General features: G+C 36.3%; 1 pseudogene; it reads right to left on the bottom strand.

The window, feature by feature from the left end:
* Positions 1–6988: 6988 nt before the first annotated feature.
* LOC149386246 (wall-associated receptor kinase 2 pseudogene) lies at positions 6989–13588 on the bottom strand (annotated as a pseudogene).
* Between the last annotated feature and the right edge of the window lie 663 nt (positions 13589–14251).

Raw genomic sequence — 14251 nt, 5'->3', positions numbered from 1 at the left:
TCGAGATCTTATTCCGTCTTTCGATTTATTTGGATCATCAAGAAGTGTACCAATAAGCGATTCGCAAACATTTTTCTCGATGTGCATAACATCCAGACAATGCCGGACGTAGTGTGTCTTCCAATAAGGAAGGTCGTAGAAAATCGATTTCTTCTTCCAAGGATTCTCTTTGAACGATTCTTTAGTACTAGCACTCCGCTTTCTTTTCTCAAGTATTTCATTGACGTTTTTAACTATCTCATAGACATCTTCACCAGACAAAATTCTAGGAGGGGGTCGTTCTTCTGAATTTCCATCAAATGCTTGTTTCAATCTTCTATACGAGTGATCTGGTAAGAATCTTCTATGACCCAGAAAAACAGTTTTCTTACCATGCTTCAAACGGATGGAAGATGTGTCTTTCATGCAAATCGGACAACCAATCGAGCATTTCAACATCATCCTCATTTGCCGTAGAACAAAAAACCTCACCATGGTAGAACCATCTTTGATACGAGGTCATTATTCCATATGCAAACAAATGGGTCCGAACGACATCAATCGAAAAATGTCTATGATTTCCACATTTAATACAAGGACAACGAATAGATTTCACATCTACCATGTTCTCTCTAGCAAATCACAAAACTCATCTACACCTTTCCGATATATCTCATTGAATCTATTCTCCCACATCCACTTTCTCATCTTCATAGAAAAACCCTAATTATACAAAAAAAATTGCACATTCTAATTAGTAAACTATCAAGAGAACAACAATTAGAACAAGTTAAAGAAGAACTTACAAGATTTGAATGTGTAGATGAGACTACTAAACGAGGACGCTCTAGAATGAGTAGGAAAGGTACTGGAAATATTTTTTCGAGTGAGGTTATGAGAGAGTTCAAAGTGAAAAAGACGAGAAATGAGAATTTATATCAAAAGTCTCGTGTCACTCGCCGCGGCGACATTTATACTTCGCCGCGGCGCTAACATTCTACAACGCTTCCATAAGCGTTGTAGAATGTCCTCGCCGCGGCAAAAATATGCGTTCGCCGCGGCGACAAAATCACGCCGCGGCGAGGTACAATTTCGCCGTGGCGAAAATCTTACCGAGAGCACAATGTTCCAGACATATAGTCTCGCCGCGGCATCATACATTTTACGCCGCGGCGAATGTATTCCTCGCCGCGGCGACAATTCTCTTTCGCCGCGGCGAGGATTCTACAACGCTTGTTTAAGCGTTGTAGAAAGATTCTCGCCGCGGCAGAATTTGTATACTGCCGCGGCGAGTTTACTTTGCCGCGGCGAGGTACAAATCTCGCCGCGGCAGGAGTCCTATGCCGCGGCGGGAACACGTCGTCGCCGCGGAAAAAATCTTACCGAGAGCACCATGTTCCAGACATATAGTCTCGCCGCGGCATCATACATTTTACGCCGCGGTGAATGTATTCCTCGCCGCGGCGACAATTCTCTTTTGCCGCGGCGAGGATTCTACAACGCTTGTTTAAGCGTTGTAGAAGGGTTTCGCCGCGGAGAAAATTGTATACTGCCGCGGCGAGGACATCTAGGGTTACCTCGCCGCGGCGATGGCACAATTTCGCCACGGCGAGAATTTTCTGGGTAACTCTCGCTGCAACGAGAATTTGGTTTCGCCGCGGCGAGGATCCTACAACGCTTATTATAAGCGTTGTAGAAGCAGCTCGCAGCGGCGAGAAATATACATCGCCGCGGCGAGCTCCTACAACGCTTAGAATAAGCGTTGTAGGAGCATTTTAAAATCTGAAAATTTCAATTTTTTTTAACTACCCGCCCATTTCATATTCTATACTTAGCGTTTTTTTTCAATTTTCCCTCATTCTCATTCCTTATTCTACTTCATTTCTTCTCATCTCTCTCGTCCCTCTCTCTCTCCGCCACTCTCTTGCCGCCCCGCCCCTCTCTCGCCACCACTCTCTCTCTCTCGGCCCCTCTCTCTCTCCCTCTCTCCGACCCTCACCTCACTCATCTCTCTCGGCGCCCGCGCCCCCTCCCTCACCTCGCCGCGCGCTCACGCCGCCCTCCGGCCCTCACATTGTCGCGCGCCCTCCGGTCTCACCTCGCTCGCGCCCACCCTCGCCGCGCGCCCTCACCTCGCCGCCTTCGGCCATTACCTCTCCGGCCCTCATCTCACCACCTTCTCTTCGCCACCCTTGTGCTCGTCCAACTCCGGGTAATGTTTTTGAACATTTTTACATGGACTTATTTAGTGTGAATTCAATATTGATTTGAAATTAGGAGATATTGTATTGGATTTGAGTTTATTGAATTTAAGTTTGATATTGATTTGATTTGAGAAATATATTTGATATTAGATTGAATTGGGATTGAAATTGTGTTTTTGTTTAGAATCGGATTGGATTTGAGTTTATATTGTAATTGGAGTTGAGTTTATATTGAATTTTTATTACATTTGAGTTGAAATTTTGATTACATTTGAGTTGAAAATTGAAATTATGTTTTGAATTTTGTTTATTAGATTCAATGCCGTCCACTACTACTACTTCTAGCGATAGTGGTAAAAGAAAAGTTAGAAGACAACTAGCACTAAATTCCGATGAAAAAGGAAAAAGAAGAAACACTCTTATGAGTCGGGTTAATAAGGCCAAAACTCTAGGTAAAAAAATTCCGGTACAATTTGATAATAAGGGACAACCAATTGGTAAGGAGGGTGATGAGTTGTCGAGTTACTTTGGCGTGCTAGCTAGAGAATACGTTCCACTTTCAATGCGCGATTGGAGATCTAAAGAGAATAATCAAATTAAAGAACGGATTTGGAACGAAATGTTAGAAGGATTTACGATTCCTATTGAACAAAAGCACGATTGCCTTATGAGAGTCGGAGAAGCGGCAAAGGTTATTTCTTCATGAGCTATACAACGATCTACTCAAAGATATCATCAACGATCCAATCGCCTTAAAGAGACCGGCTTGTGTTTTGAAATTCTACACAAGTGTCACCGAAGAAGATTGGATAGCATTTGTTGAGTATAGACGAACCGAAGTGTTCAAACAAACATCGGAACATGGGAAAGCAAATACCGGAAAAAGTGTGTACAAATCTCGAACGAGAAAAGGTTAGGTTCATTTATTTTTTTTAGTTATTCCAAATTTGCCATTGTTTATTAATTATTGTATAATTACTTCTTACTAGCACGAAGAAACGGGGGAATGGCCTACGAAAGAGGAACTTTGGATTGACTCGCGAATGAAAGACGTAGATAACTACAAGGATGAGAAAGACAAACTAATGGCAGAAAAAATCGTAAGTACTTTACATTTGTTATAACAATTAATCTTGTAGTTTTATTTGAAAATAATTTTGTGTAGAAAACGTTATCACAACAAGCATCGCAAGGGACATGGGTGCCGGAATCGGGAAAGAGCATTTTGCAAGAAGCTTTGGGATCGTCGCGAGTTTACGGTCAATCCAAACACACTTCGCGTTTCAAGTACTTTGTTCCTCCAACGCCGAACGAAGTATTAATTAGGATGCGTCGGGAGATGAGTGAGTTGAAATCTTTGGTGATGAAAGCCTTCGGTGGAAATGGTAGCATTAATGTCGGAGATGCTAATATCGAGTCGCCTAGTGTCGAGCGTGTGGAAGAGAATCTCAAGGACAAGGTTGTTGATGATGAAGAGATGCCAAACGTTGAAGAACACGTTAATGACGCGGTCTCTTTAGGTATGTTCATTATTTTTTTTTATCTATAAAGCTAAATATTTTGGTATTAAGATATTGATATATATTCGTGATTTGCTTAGAACACGACGATGTTGGCGATCGTCCGAAGATCGATCCTAACATCGTTGATGATCGTCCGAAGATCGATCATGTCGTGGAAAAACCCAATAGTGTTCGTGCTAGTTGCTCTTTGAATCCAACCGCGCCGGTGACACCGAGTTCGGATGAAAGCGTCGAGTGTCTTCTTTTCAATGATGATGTTGTGAAAGGAGGCACAATTCATGTTGCAAATGGGCGAGCGTACATGAATGGAGGCGTAGTTCATTTCTCACCTTCGGAGGAAGGAAATTTACGCGTGGCCGTTTTGAGGGTTTTGATTAAAAAAGCAAAATTGCCAATTCCCACCGAAGAAGCTCAAACCATTGAAGATGCTATAGGCGGGTTTGTCTCGTGGCCGAAGAGACTCATAGAAATGGACACGGGAATAGAGAGTCGCGGTCCGGTTGTCAAACAACTCTCAAAGCTCGGTTTTGAGAGTGAAGCTAGCATCGATGATGCTAAGAAGATTTCGTACAAGGTGATCAATCCCAAGTATCGATTGCTCGCTCAACATGCCAACAAAGTAATGTTACCGGAAGGGGATGTGATTATAGTCAATGTTAGTCCAAGTCTCGCGGCTATCCCGATTCCGGTGTCATTTGAAGACGTTTCCGATTTTTTGCAATACTTGGAAATTGGCGCGGGGAGCATAACGGTTTACATGGAGTAAGAGTTTTCTTTATATGCGTTTTTTAATATCAATATTCAATATTTAGTGTTTTGATCAACTAAATATTTGTTTGTCATAGCTATCTACGCTCGAGGCTAGAAAAGGCGAAGAAGACTCGAAATTATTGTTTTATAAATCCGAGCTTAAGTTCGTACATCGAAAATGACGACGAGGAGGCTTATTTGTCAAAAGGAGTCAAGGACGTTGGAAATGTGGTACAACATTGCAAATTTGGTGAACTAGTTTTGATGCCGTATAACAAAGGTGTGCATTGGATGCTCGTTGTCCTCGACCTTTGGAGAAATAGCGCTATGTTCTTTGACCCGTTGAGAAATAAAATCCCAATCGATTTAAATCGATTGATAAAAAGGTAATATTTTGATTTCTTAAATAATTTTTATTATAAATCGTTCTAGATGTTTTTTCTCTTATAATCTCCGTGTTATATAGGGTTCTTGCTGATTTCAAACTCGAGCATCAAAACGCCATAGTAACGGGCAATCAACGTACAACAAGGCTTGGGACGCTCCGAGACAAACGGGAAACACGGAATGCGGGTATTTTGTGATTTCTTATATGCGTGATATAGTCGTAGGAGGTGTAGGAAAATTAAAAAATAAGAAATCCTATACCAATGAGGATTTAGAGAGAGTTAGGGAAGAATGGGTAAGTTATGTACAAACATTTATTAACTGTGATGATTAGCTAGTTTTTTTATTGAATTATGGATTGGTTGTAGATGTATATATTAGATTTTGAATGTTTTGAAGCTGAGGATATTATTTTTGGTATTGAAGATTATTTTCAGGTGCTAGTATATCGTGTAAAAACAGATTTTGGATTGAAAAAAAAATATTCTCGCCGCGGAGAACTATACTTCTCGCAGCGGCGAGAAATATTATTCGTCGCGGCGAGAAAAGATACCGAGAGCAGGCAAATTAGAAATCTTAGTCTCGCCGCGGCGAGATTTTTTCTTCGCCGCGGCGAGTTTTTTTAAAAAAAAATCATCGCCGCGAAATTCCCGCCGCGGCGACGTGTAATATTCGCCGCGGCGAGTAGATTCTACAACGGATATAATATCCGTTGTATAAAAATCTCGCCGCGGCGAAAATTATATGTCGCCGCGGCGGGGATTTTTTAATTATTTAGAAATTTCACAATGGATGTATACCGTTGTAGGAGGTTCCACAACGCTTAGATATCCGTTGTAGAAAGTTGGATTCTACAACGGATATTTAAGCGTTGTAGAAACCTCTTGGATTCTACAACGGATGTTGAAGCGTTGTAGAAGCCCCTTGGATTCTACAACGGATATTTAAGCGTTGTAGAAGCTTCTACAACGCAGTATTTTACAACGCTTGACAAGCGTTGTAGAATCATTCCACAACGGTTTTTAAGCGTTGTAGAATCCTTGTTTTGTAGTAGTGCATGGAGGTGCGGTATGCAGGATTCCGTGTTGTAAGTGCGGTATTTGAAACCTTGATATTGATTATTTAGTTGTATATTGATTGCATGTTTACTAGAAATTATGTACTTAAACTATATAATGTATACTGAAAATTGTATTTAATTGTATATTTATTGGAAATTATGTACTTAAACTATATAATGTATACTGAAAATTGTATAATGTAGATAAAAAATTGTATATTGAAGGGTATTATCGTCCTAAATATTTGAAAACTAATATTTTTTTTTTGTATGCTTTGAATTCACAGTTAGTTTAAAAAGAAAGGCTCTAAAATTTTTAATTAAAAAATTCTCTCAGAGTAGAAAGAGTCGGCGTTCGGTAACAATCCAAACCGTGTGTAAATTAAGTGGTATTAAATAGTAGTCATAATTTTTATATATCTTATCAATATTATCATCATTATTTTTTTTATTCAAGATAAATGAAAACGTTCAAAAGCTCAATACTCAGAAGAGTAAGTTGAAGCTTGTTTCACGTAACTCTCTAGATCCATATTTTAGATAGCCACACAAACACAAAAAGTAATGGGAAAATAACACATTTATACCCTGTGTTTTAGTGAAATGTCGAGTTTAACCTTCGGTTTTCAAAAATGTCGAGTTCATACCCTCTGTTTAACTAAAATGACGAAATTATACCCCCTGTTTCTGAGTTTTATTGTGTTTCATCGGACCGAGGTTGATTGGATTTTTCCATCGATCATCTTTGGGTTTTTGAACGAGTCTCATGTGTGCTCTATGTGTGCTCGTCGTTCTTCCCCATTGTCGGAAGCATGCACAAAATGTACGATTACCGGAACTTAGTGTTAGATTCACTTCGACTTAGGTCTTGGTGTTCCATGTACTAAGGTGTTATTCTCCTGTATTGATGGGTTTTTACCCAATTTTAATGAAAATTCCGTTTTCCTAAAAAAAAATTGTGTCTTGATATTCATTTCAAATGTGAATACAATACTATAAATTTGATTTTTATATTGTAAGCACTGATTGCCTAGGTGTCGAAGCTTGTTTCACGTTTATGTAACTCTCTACATTCCATATTTTAGATAGCAACACAAACACAAAAGTAGTTAGTGCATATCATCAAACGCTTCATGACATTAGTTTTAAAAACTTTCCAAAACATAATCTTAAATATATTTATTCCTTGAAAAGAAGATGTAGGATGACTAAAAAAAGACATAATTAAGGCCACTGACTAAAATACGTACAATCATGCATAATAAAAAAAAAAATAAAAAAAAAAACATATTGTGTTCATCGATATCCTTTTGATTCGCTTACTATTAAACACCCCAAGCATTACTCTAAACATACCATTTAAGGAAGAAAAAAAGGGCCAATAACTAACCCTATCGCCCATCTTTATAAGACCTTTCAATCAGCTGATTTTGAATGCTGTCATAGAGAGAAGACGAAGCAACACTAGAACCAGTTTCAAGGTCATTATCACATCCATAGGTGTTTGACGATGAACCAAGCAAGTACGCATTCTCTTCTACATTCGCAAGTTCAACTTTTCCCCACGCATTCTTAGACATAACTCTTAGTCCCTCTAACTCCATTGCCACTTCCTTCATCGCCGGTCTATCTTCTCCTTTTATCCTCAAGCACCTCTTGGTGAGTCTCACAACTTCTTTGATTACCTCAGAGTTAACTTCATAATCTATCTCTTCATCTATGTCTCCACGAAATTCTTTGTCTTCTTCCAATGATATAAAAATCGTCGCCAAATTGATGGTAGTACCGTCTGATTTGTTGAAACCGAGAGCCCTCTTTCCAGTGAGAAGCTCAGCCAACACCACGCCAAAACTATAGACGTCACTTTTATCTGTTAATTGACTCGATTGTAAGTATTCGGGGTCTAAGTATCCGATCGTTCCTTGCACAAGAGTCGAGAGCTCTTCTTGATCCAGTGGAACAAGCCTGGACGTCCCAAAATCCGCCACCTTTGCATTAAAATTCTCATCCAACAATATGTTCATTGACTTGATGTCTCGGTGTAAAATCGGCGTATTTGTTTCGGAGTGCAAGTAGGAGAGCGCGCCGGCTGTTTCGGTGGCGATCTTCAGTCTCAGATCCCACGAGAGTGGCGCTTCTCCAAACAAGCCTTTCTTGTGAATATGCTCGAAAAGTGTCCCGTTTGTGATGAACTCGTAAACCAGAATAGGAACTTCTGTGTCCAAGCAACACCCAAGGAGTCTAACAACGTTCCTGTGGTTGATTTGCATAAGCATAATGACTTCGTTGATGAACTGTTCCTTATGTTGTAGTGTTTGTGTGTTGATCCCAGTTTTGGACTTCTTTATAGCCACCACTCTTCCATCACGCAATATTCCTTTGTACACTACTCCATAACCTCCTTCCCCGAGGATCTTATTGTAATTATCCGTTGCCTTTTTTAGCTCTTCTTCGGTAAAGATCTTGGCCGTCTCATCAAATGATCCATGAGCACTACACAGTTTTCGTTGTAATAGTAGACCACCGTTTTCTTCAAACATTCTCTTCTTTTGTTCTAGTAGCTTTCTTTTATAGTAAACCAAGCATATTAGTAAACTAGCACAAACTAGAACCACAACTCCAACGCTCATACCTTCATACAGAAAATTAATCATAAGTCAAATTATCGTGTCTGCTATGACTGAGCATATTTTTATCGTTAAATAATTTAGAGTTATGTAATAATAGCAGAGCCAGAATTTAAACTGGTGAAATAATTAATTTTTTTAGGAAGAGTGTAAGAGAACAAATTAGAGGGAAATATATGAAAATTTGTATATATGGTTTTAGGTTGAAAATGAAAATAATAGTACAAATTGTGAGTAAAAACCAATTTTGAATGTTCAATGTAAAAGTAATATGTAAATGTTCAATGTAAAATTTGACTAACAAAGGTGGGAAGCAAACATGCATGCTGCATGCGTCAAGCATGAGTTAGGCTATTTTTTTAATATTTGAGTGATTAAACTATAATTTTTATAGAATTGTAATCATTTGGCTAGTTACAAATTTTTTTTTATGTTATTCAACAGTGTTTGTTGTAGGCTGCTTATTGTATAGTGATAGAAAAAATAAATTGCACAAATGATGGACCCATAACATTCTTCAATTTGAGAAGAAAAAAAAAATTAGACATTTATCATAACATATATAAATATATGGGAAATACCAAGTGTACTCCTGCTGTGATCTAGCTAACTAATTAATTAAAATTTAAAAATGTATAAAATGACTAAAATTTGTCTAAAATTTAAAAAACAGTAAAAAAAAAAAATTGAAAGTACTAGATGTAAAAAGAATATTTTCCAATATGTATAAATTTAAATATGGGGTACATGGTTTATTTTCCGTGTATATGGTTTATTTAAATAGTTAAGTACAAAATTTATATGTCAAAAGCATAAAATGTTTGCTAATTTTGCTTCGAACTTTAAAACCTTGGACCACTTTTCTAATTAGTTAGTTTAGAATAGGTATTTGTCTAAGTTTCTATAGAAGAATTATTTTATTATTCTTCGATTATCCTTGTTTCAATTTAATATTTTTAAATGATTAGCCTTTAAAGAAACTGTATGAAATAGTAATTATAGTCAAATGACTACTTCAATTAAAATTATCACAATCCAGATCAATCGTCGTTCCTCTCCAGAATGTTGAAATAAGAGGATTCGAATTCTTACAATTTTTATTGGTAAGATCTTTTATCTAATGTTTGGCTGAGTTTGTCTATGTTTTTTACCTAATTTTTTAAATTTCTATATATCTCTTTTTGTTGTCCCATTGTTAACCTCTATTTTTTTTCTTTTTGTCACTAGTACAAAAAACAACATTGGGTGCGATTTTTTTTGCATCTAAAAATCAAAAGTCGTACTCAATGATATCTTTAGGTACGGTTTTGGGTGCGACTTCGAAGAACATTTTTTAGATAAGTTCATATAATCAAATTCTGAATCATTTCTTGTGCTTTTGAATTTCGCAAATGGTAAATATACTTGACAATCGTATGCCTATATAGTAAATATTATTAACAGTCAATTTAATGTTTATTTCTAATTTTGCGTGATATTTATTATTAATCATCATATGGATGTGTACTAAATATTATTAACCATTTTTATTGATTAATGGCTTATTAACCTTCATAGTTAATTTGATTAATAATCTTCCATTTCAATTTTTTTTTCGAATGGTAAATATTATTAAGCAATGTATGCATGTAGAATAATTACTATTAGCCATCAATTAGGTTTTTTTTTGTTTCGCAAATGGTTGATAATCATCTTATGCCACTAGGACAAATTAAGCACTTAAAAGCGATAAAAGATGCTTCTAAAGGTCCAAATATCATTGTTAGACGTCCGCTTTTAAATGACTTGGAAGTGACATGTTATTTCTAAAATCGTTTTTAATTAGTTTGTAAAATTAATAGTTTAAGCATCGCTTTATTATACAACGACATCAATTCTTTTTTTAATAATGATCTAGTCTCCTATTGACTAAATAGCTTCCCTCCAGTTGACCACAGCAAACATCGTTTGCAGTCAAACGACCCAGTGGTTGACTGACGGTCAGCTATACGGTCAATTTGAACGTTTTAAGGTTTTTTTTTTTTTAAACTACTGTGTCCAATAGTATTAGAGTAAAATTCTACATATTTCGAAGTTTTAATTTTTTATATATAAAATGAATTAGACTATTACACATGATTTCAAAAAACAAATTATTTTCTTTGTGCTTTAAAAAAAAATCTTTAACGTAATAAGAAGAATTTAAGTATGTGTAAATACCAAAGAAGCATGTACGGATTGTTACCTGACAGAGTGTAGATAGTAATTCTTCGAGTATCTTTTATGCATTCAGTTCCATTAGATTTGAAACCTTTGAATTTGTTGCAGATGCATCTAAATTTCCCCCCTGTGTTTTTGCACGTTCCGCGCTTACAGTATTCGCGCTGCTTGCACTCATCAATATCTGAAATTAATTTTGAAATTAAGATAAGTAATCCTGGCCTTACTTTTCAAGCAATAATATATCTGTAGAGTAGTTGTAGCGTTTTTTTTTTTTAGCCGAATTTTTTAAAAGTAAAAAAAAATGACACAAATATAAACACGACGCATGCGCTATATTATAGAGACGTAGACATAAATTGAACTAGTAATTTTTTAATATTTAAATAATTATATCATAATTTTAATTGAAAATAGCTATTTAACTAATCGCAACAGTATTTTCTTAGTTGGACACACTCACTAAACTTAATGTTCATATTTTCAATAAAAACTGTATACTAAGTATAAACATAAAAAAATTATAAGCAACTAAACCTAGTCAAATTTATTGTTGGCTAAATAACTAATATTTAGTTAATTTTTTTTAATTAACCACTATTTTTTTAGAAGTGTCATTAAATTACATGATATATTAACAATGCAAAACTGAGGTGGCACTATCGGCTAAGATTACGTAATTTAAGATAAATGTTAAGAGAGTAAGCATTTATGCAGTCCAAGAATTCAAACCCAGAATCTCTTCGTCGAGGTATGTGTGAGATTACCATTACATCAAGCTAACTACTACGTTATTAAGAACAATTAATTAACGGGCAGTGTAGCAAAATAGCCAAAATGAAACTATAAAATTTATTTTTAGCCTACGTTTCACAACTTTTAGGTAAATAGACAACAAGTTTATGTGGCAATAATAAAAGTCTGATTTGCCCTTATTTATTAACAAATTCGTAATTTTCTCTCTCCTGCTTTTTTCCTACACTTTTTTACATAAACACTTCAAAAAAACAATATCTATCTCATATGAACTCGAAATTGAGTGATTCCAAATCCTACGGATTCGTGACGCCAAGATCTTCAAAAATAGATCCATTGTGTTTGATGAAAAATCATGTTTAATACCATAGATGTAGAAAAATCACGTTACTATCTTAAATATGGAAATAACTGAAATTTTTTGAAATTATCAAAAAAATAAATGGAAACGTAAATATGATGCATTAAACATAATTTTTCATCAAACACAATAGGTCTATTTTTGAAGATCTCGACGCCATGAATTTTTAGGATAAAAAATCACTCAATTTCGAGTTCGTATGAGAAATATATGAATTTTTGAAGTTTTGATTCAAAATAAATTATTTGAAAAAAAAAAATTAGAGGGAAAAAGTGACGAATTTGTTAATAAATAAGGGTAAATCATACCTTAAATATTGCCACATAGGCCATTTGGTTATATCCCTAAAAATTGTTAAACGTAGATTAGATCCAAAATCACATTTTTAAAGTGCCCTAATTACTTACAAATCTCTTAATTAATCGACAAGTTTACTTGAATAATTCCTGCATACATTGAACGGAAAGAAATACAACTAGTTTTTATTTTTGTCTTGTCATTAATAATTTAATTAAATAATTTTTACAGAAAGATAAGTAAAGTTCTCTCTATAAAATAATTTCCATTTCCACTTTTAAACAATTAGCAGTGATATTGTTAAAAGGCGCTTTAAAATTATAGTTGAGAATAACTGATTAAACCATGTCGCTTTTAAAAACATCGACTAGATAAAACCTTATTATTATTAGGACCGTGCAACCATAACATCAAAAGCTATGATAATGTTTAGCCATATATATATATATATATATATATATATATATATATATATATATATATATATATATAACTAAAAAAGTAAGATATAAAACCTTGGCAACCATCTGGGTGGTAGGGATTCCCCTGGTAACCAGGCAAGCACTGGCAGAGATACCCAGTCCCCGTACTGTTGGCGTCAACGCACGTGGTGTTTCCCATGCAGCGATAAGAAGGCTCGGATTTGGCGTGGTCGCACGACCGGTTTCCCACGGACCAGTCGACGATCAGCGGAATCTTCTCCTTGGACTCAAGCTCCTTAAAGCTGGGCAATCCGGAGAATGTGAAATTTCCGTCCTCGATGATAAAAGCGTAGCTGCAGGGGTTGAAATCCCACACGTCGATGTGGTTGTATAAGCTGGTGATCGTCACATTGATATCCTGAATACCCGGGGGGATAGAGAGGTTGCAGCAACCGTTGCCGGAGCACGATCCCCCCACCACCGAGTGGTTGCTGCATAGAGATAAACAGCCCGTCGTCGTGCTATCCTCCACGCCCTTTTGGCCTTCGAAAGCGGCGATAGTGTCACACCCGACGGCGAAGAACTTGTTGCGTAACTGGGACACGGCCATTCCCGTTCTGAGCCAGAGATCACTCCCCAAGGACCGATTATAATCGCGGCCCCCGGTCCGGTTGTAGCAGTCTTTGGATACAAAGTGGAGGATCCGGATCTGGCTCTTGTCGATGAAGATCTCAGTGACTGGGATTGTGCTGTCCTCCAGGTACGCCACGGAGTCCTTGCTGCATGTCAGCTTGAACTTTTTTTCCAAGTAGCAACCTTCGCCGATTCCGAATGGGTAAGAGATGATCGTGTCGCCGCATCGCGGCTGGCAGCGGGGCAAGGCTTGAGACGCCGCCAGCGATAAGGCTGCGGCGAGGAATATCAATCCCACCGTTACCGATACTTTCCCGCCCTCGCCCATACCTACTGATACAATTAGTCAATAATTTTTTTTTCCCTTTCGTTGCCACTGTTTTATAAGGGTATCTTATTATTTTTGAGCAACCCACGGTTCTTATATACCAACTGTAGTATCTGACCTGCTCAAATGTAGTGTCAGATTACCTATACTTTCTTCGGTCTAACCTAGTAATTGCAATGTAGTTGCTAGTTAACTAAAATAAATAAATATATGGGACATCCCCTAATTATTATTGCAATACCGAGAAGCGACAATATACTTTGATCTAGTAGTTTCTTTAATTGTTTAATATTTTTTATTGTAAGATATATATGTCAATTAGTTCTTTATTTTAATTAATTTTGTTATCAATTGAAAATCTACTATCTCTACTTTTGAGGTGGTGTAAAATTACCGGGTAGGCGGTATTTAGTTCATTTTTTGAACTGCCCTAATTTTTACCTTTTAGGAATTACAAAGATTAGACAGTTTAAAAACCTTATTTAAAACATTAATAAAAAATACATTATATTAAACGTAGCATATTTAATTAAAAATTGGCAGGCCTAAGCTATAATTTTTTATTCTTTTTTACTAAAATTATACGGATGTTCTAAGTTTTAAATCGTAACAATCGTGCCTAATTTGTTCGGACTTGTTTTTATTTTTATTTTTTCACTCTCTCTCTCTCTATTTTTTCTGCTTTCTGACTTCGAAATAAAGATATTTGTATTCATCTGGAAAGC

The sequence above is a fragment of the Urtica dioica genome, chromosome 9 (assembly GCF_054948205.1).
Source record: "Urtica dioica subsp. dioica isolate 48M chromosome 9, U.dioica_male_clone48M_v1_H2, whole genome shotgun sequence".
Classification (NCBI taxonomy): Eukaryota; Viridiplantae; Streptophyta; class Magnoliopsida; order Rosales; family Urticaceae; genus Urtica; species Urtica dioica.
This window is presented reverse-complemented; position numbering and strand designations above follow the sequence as displayed.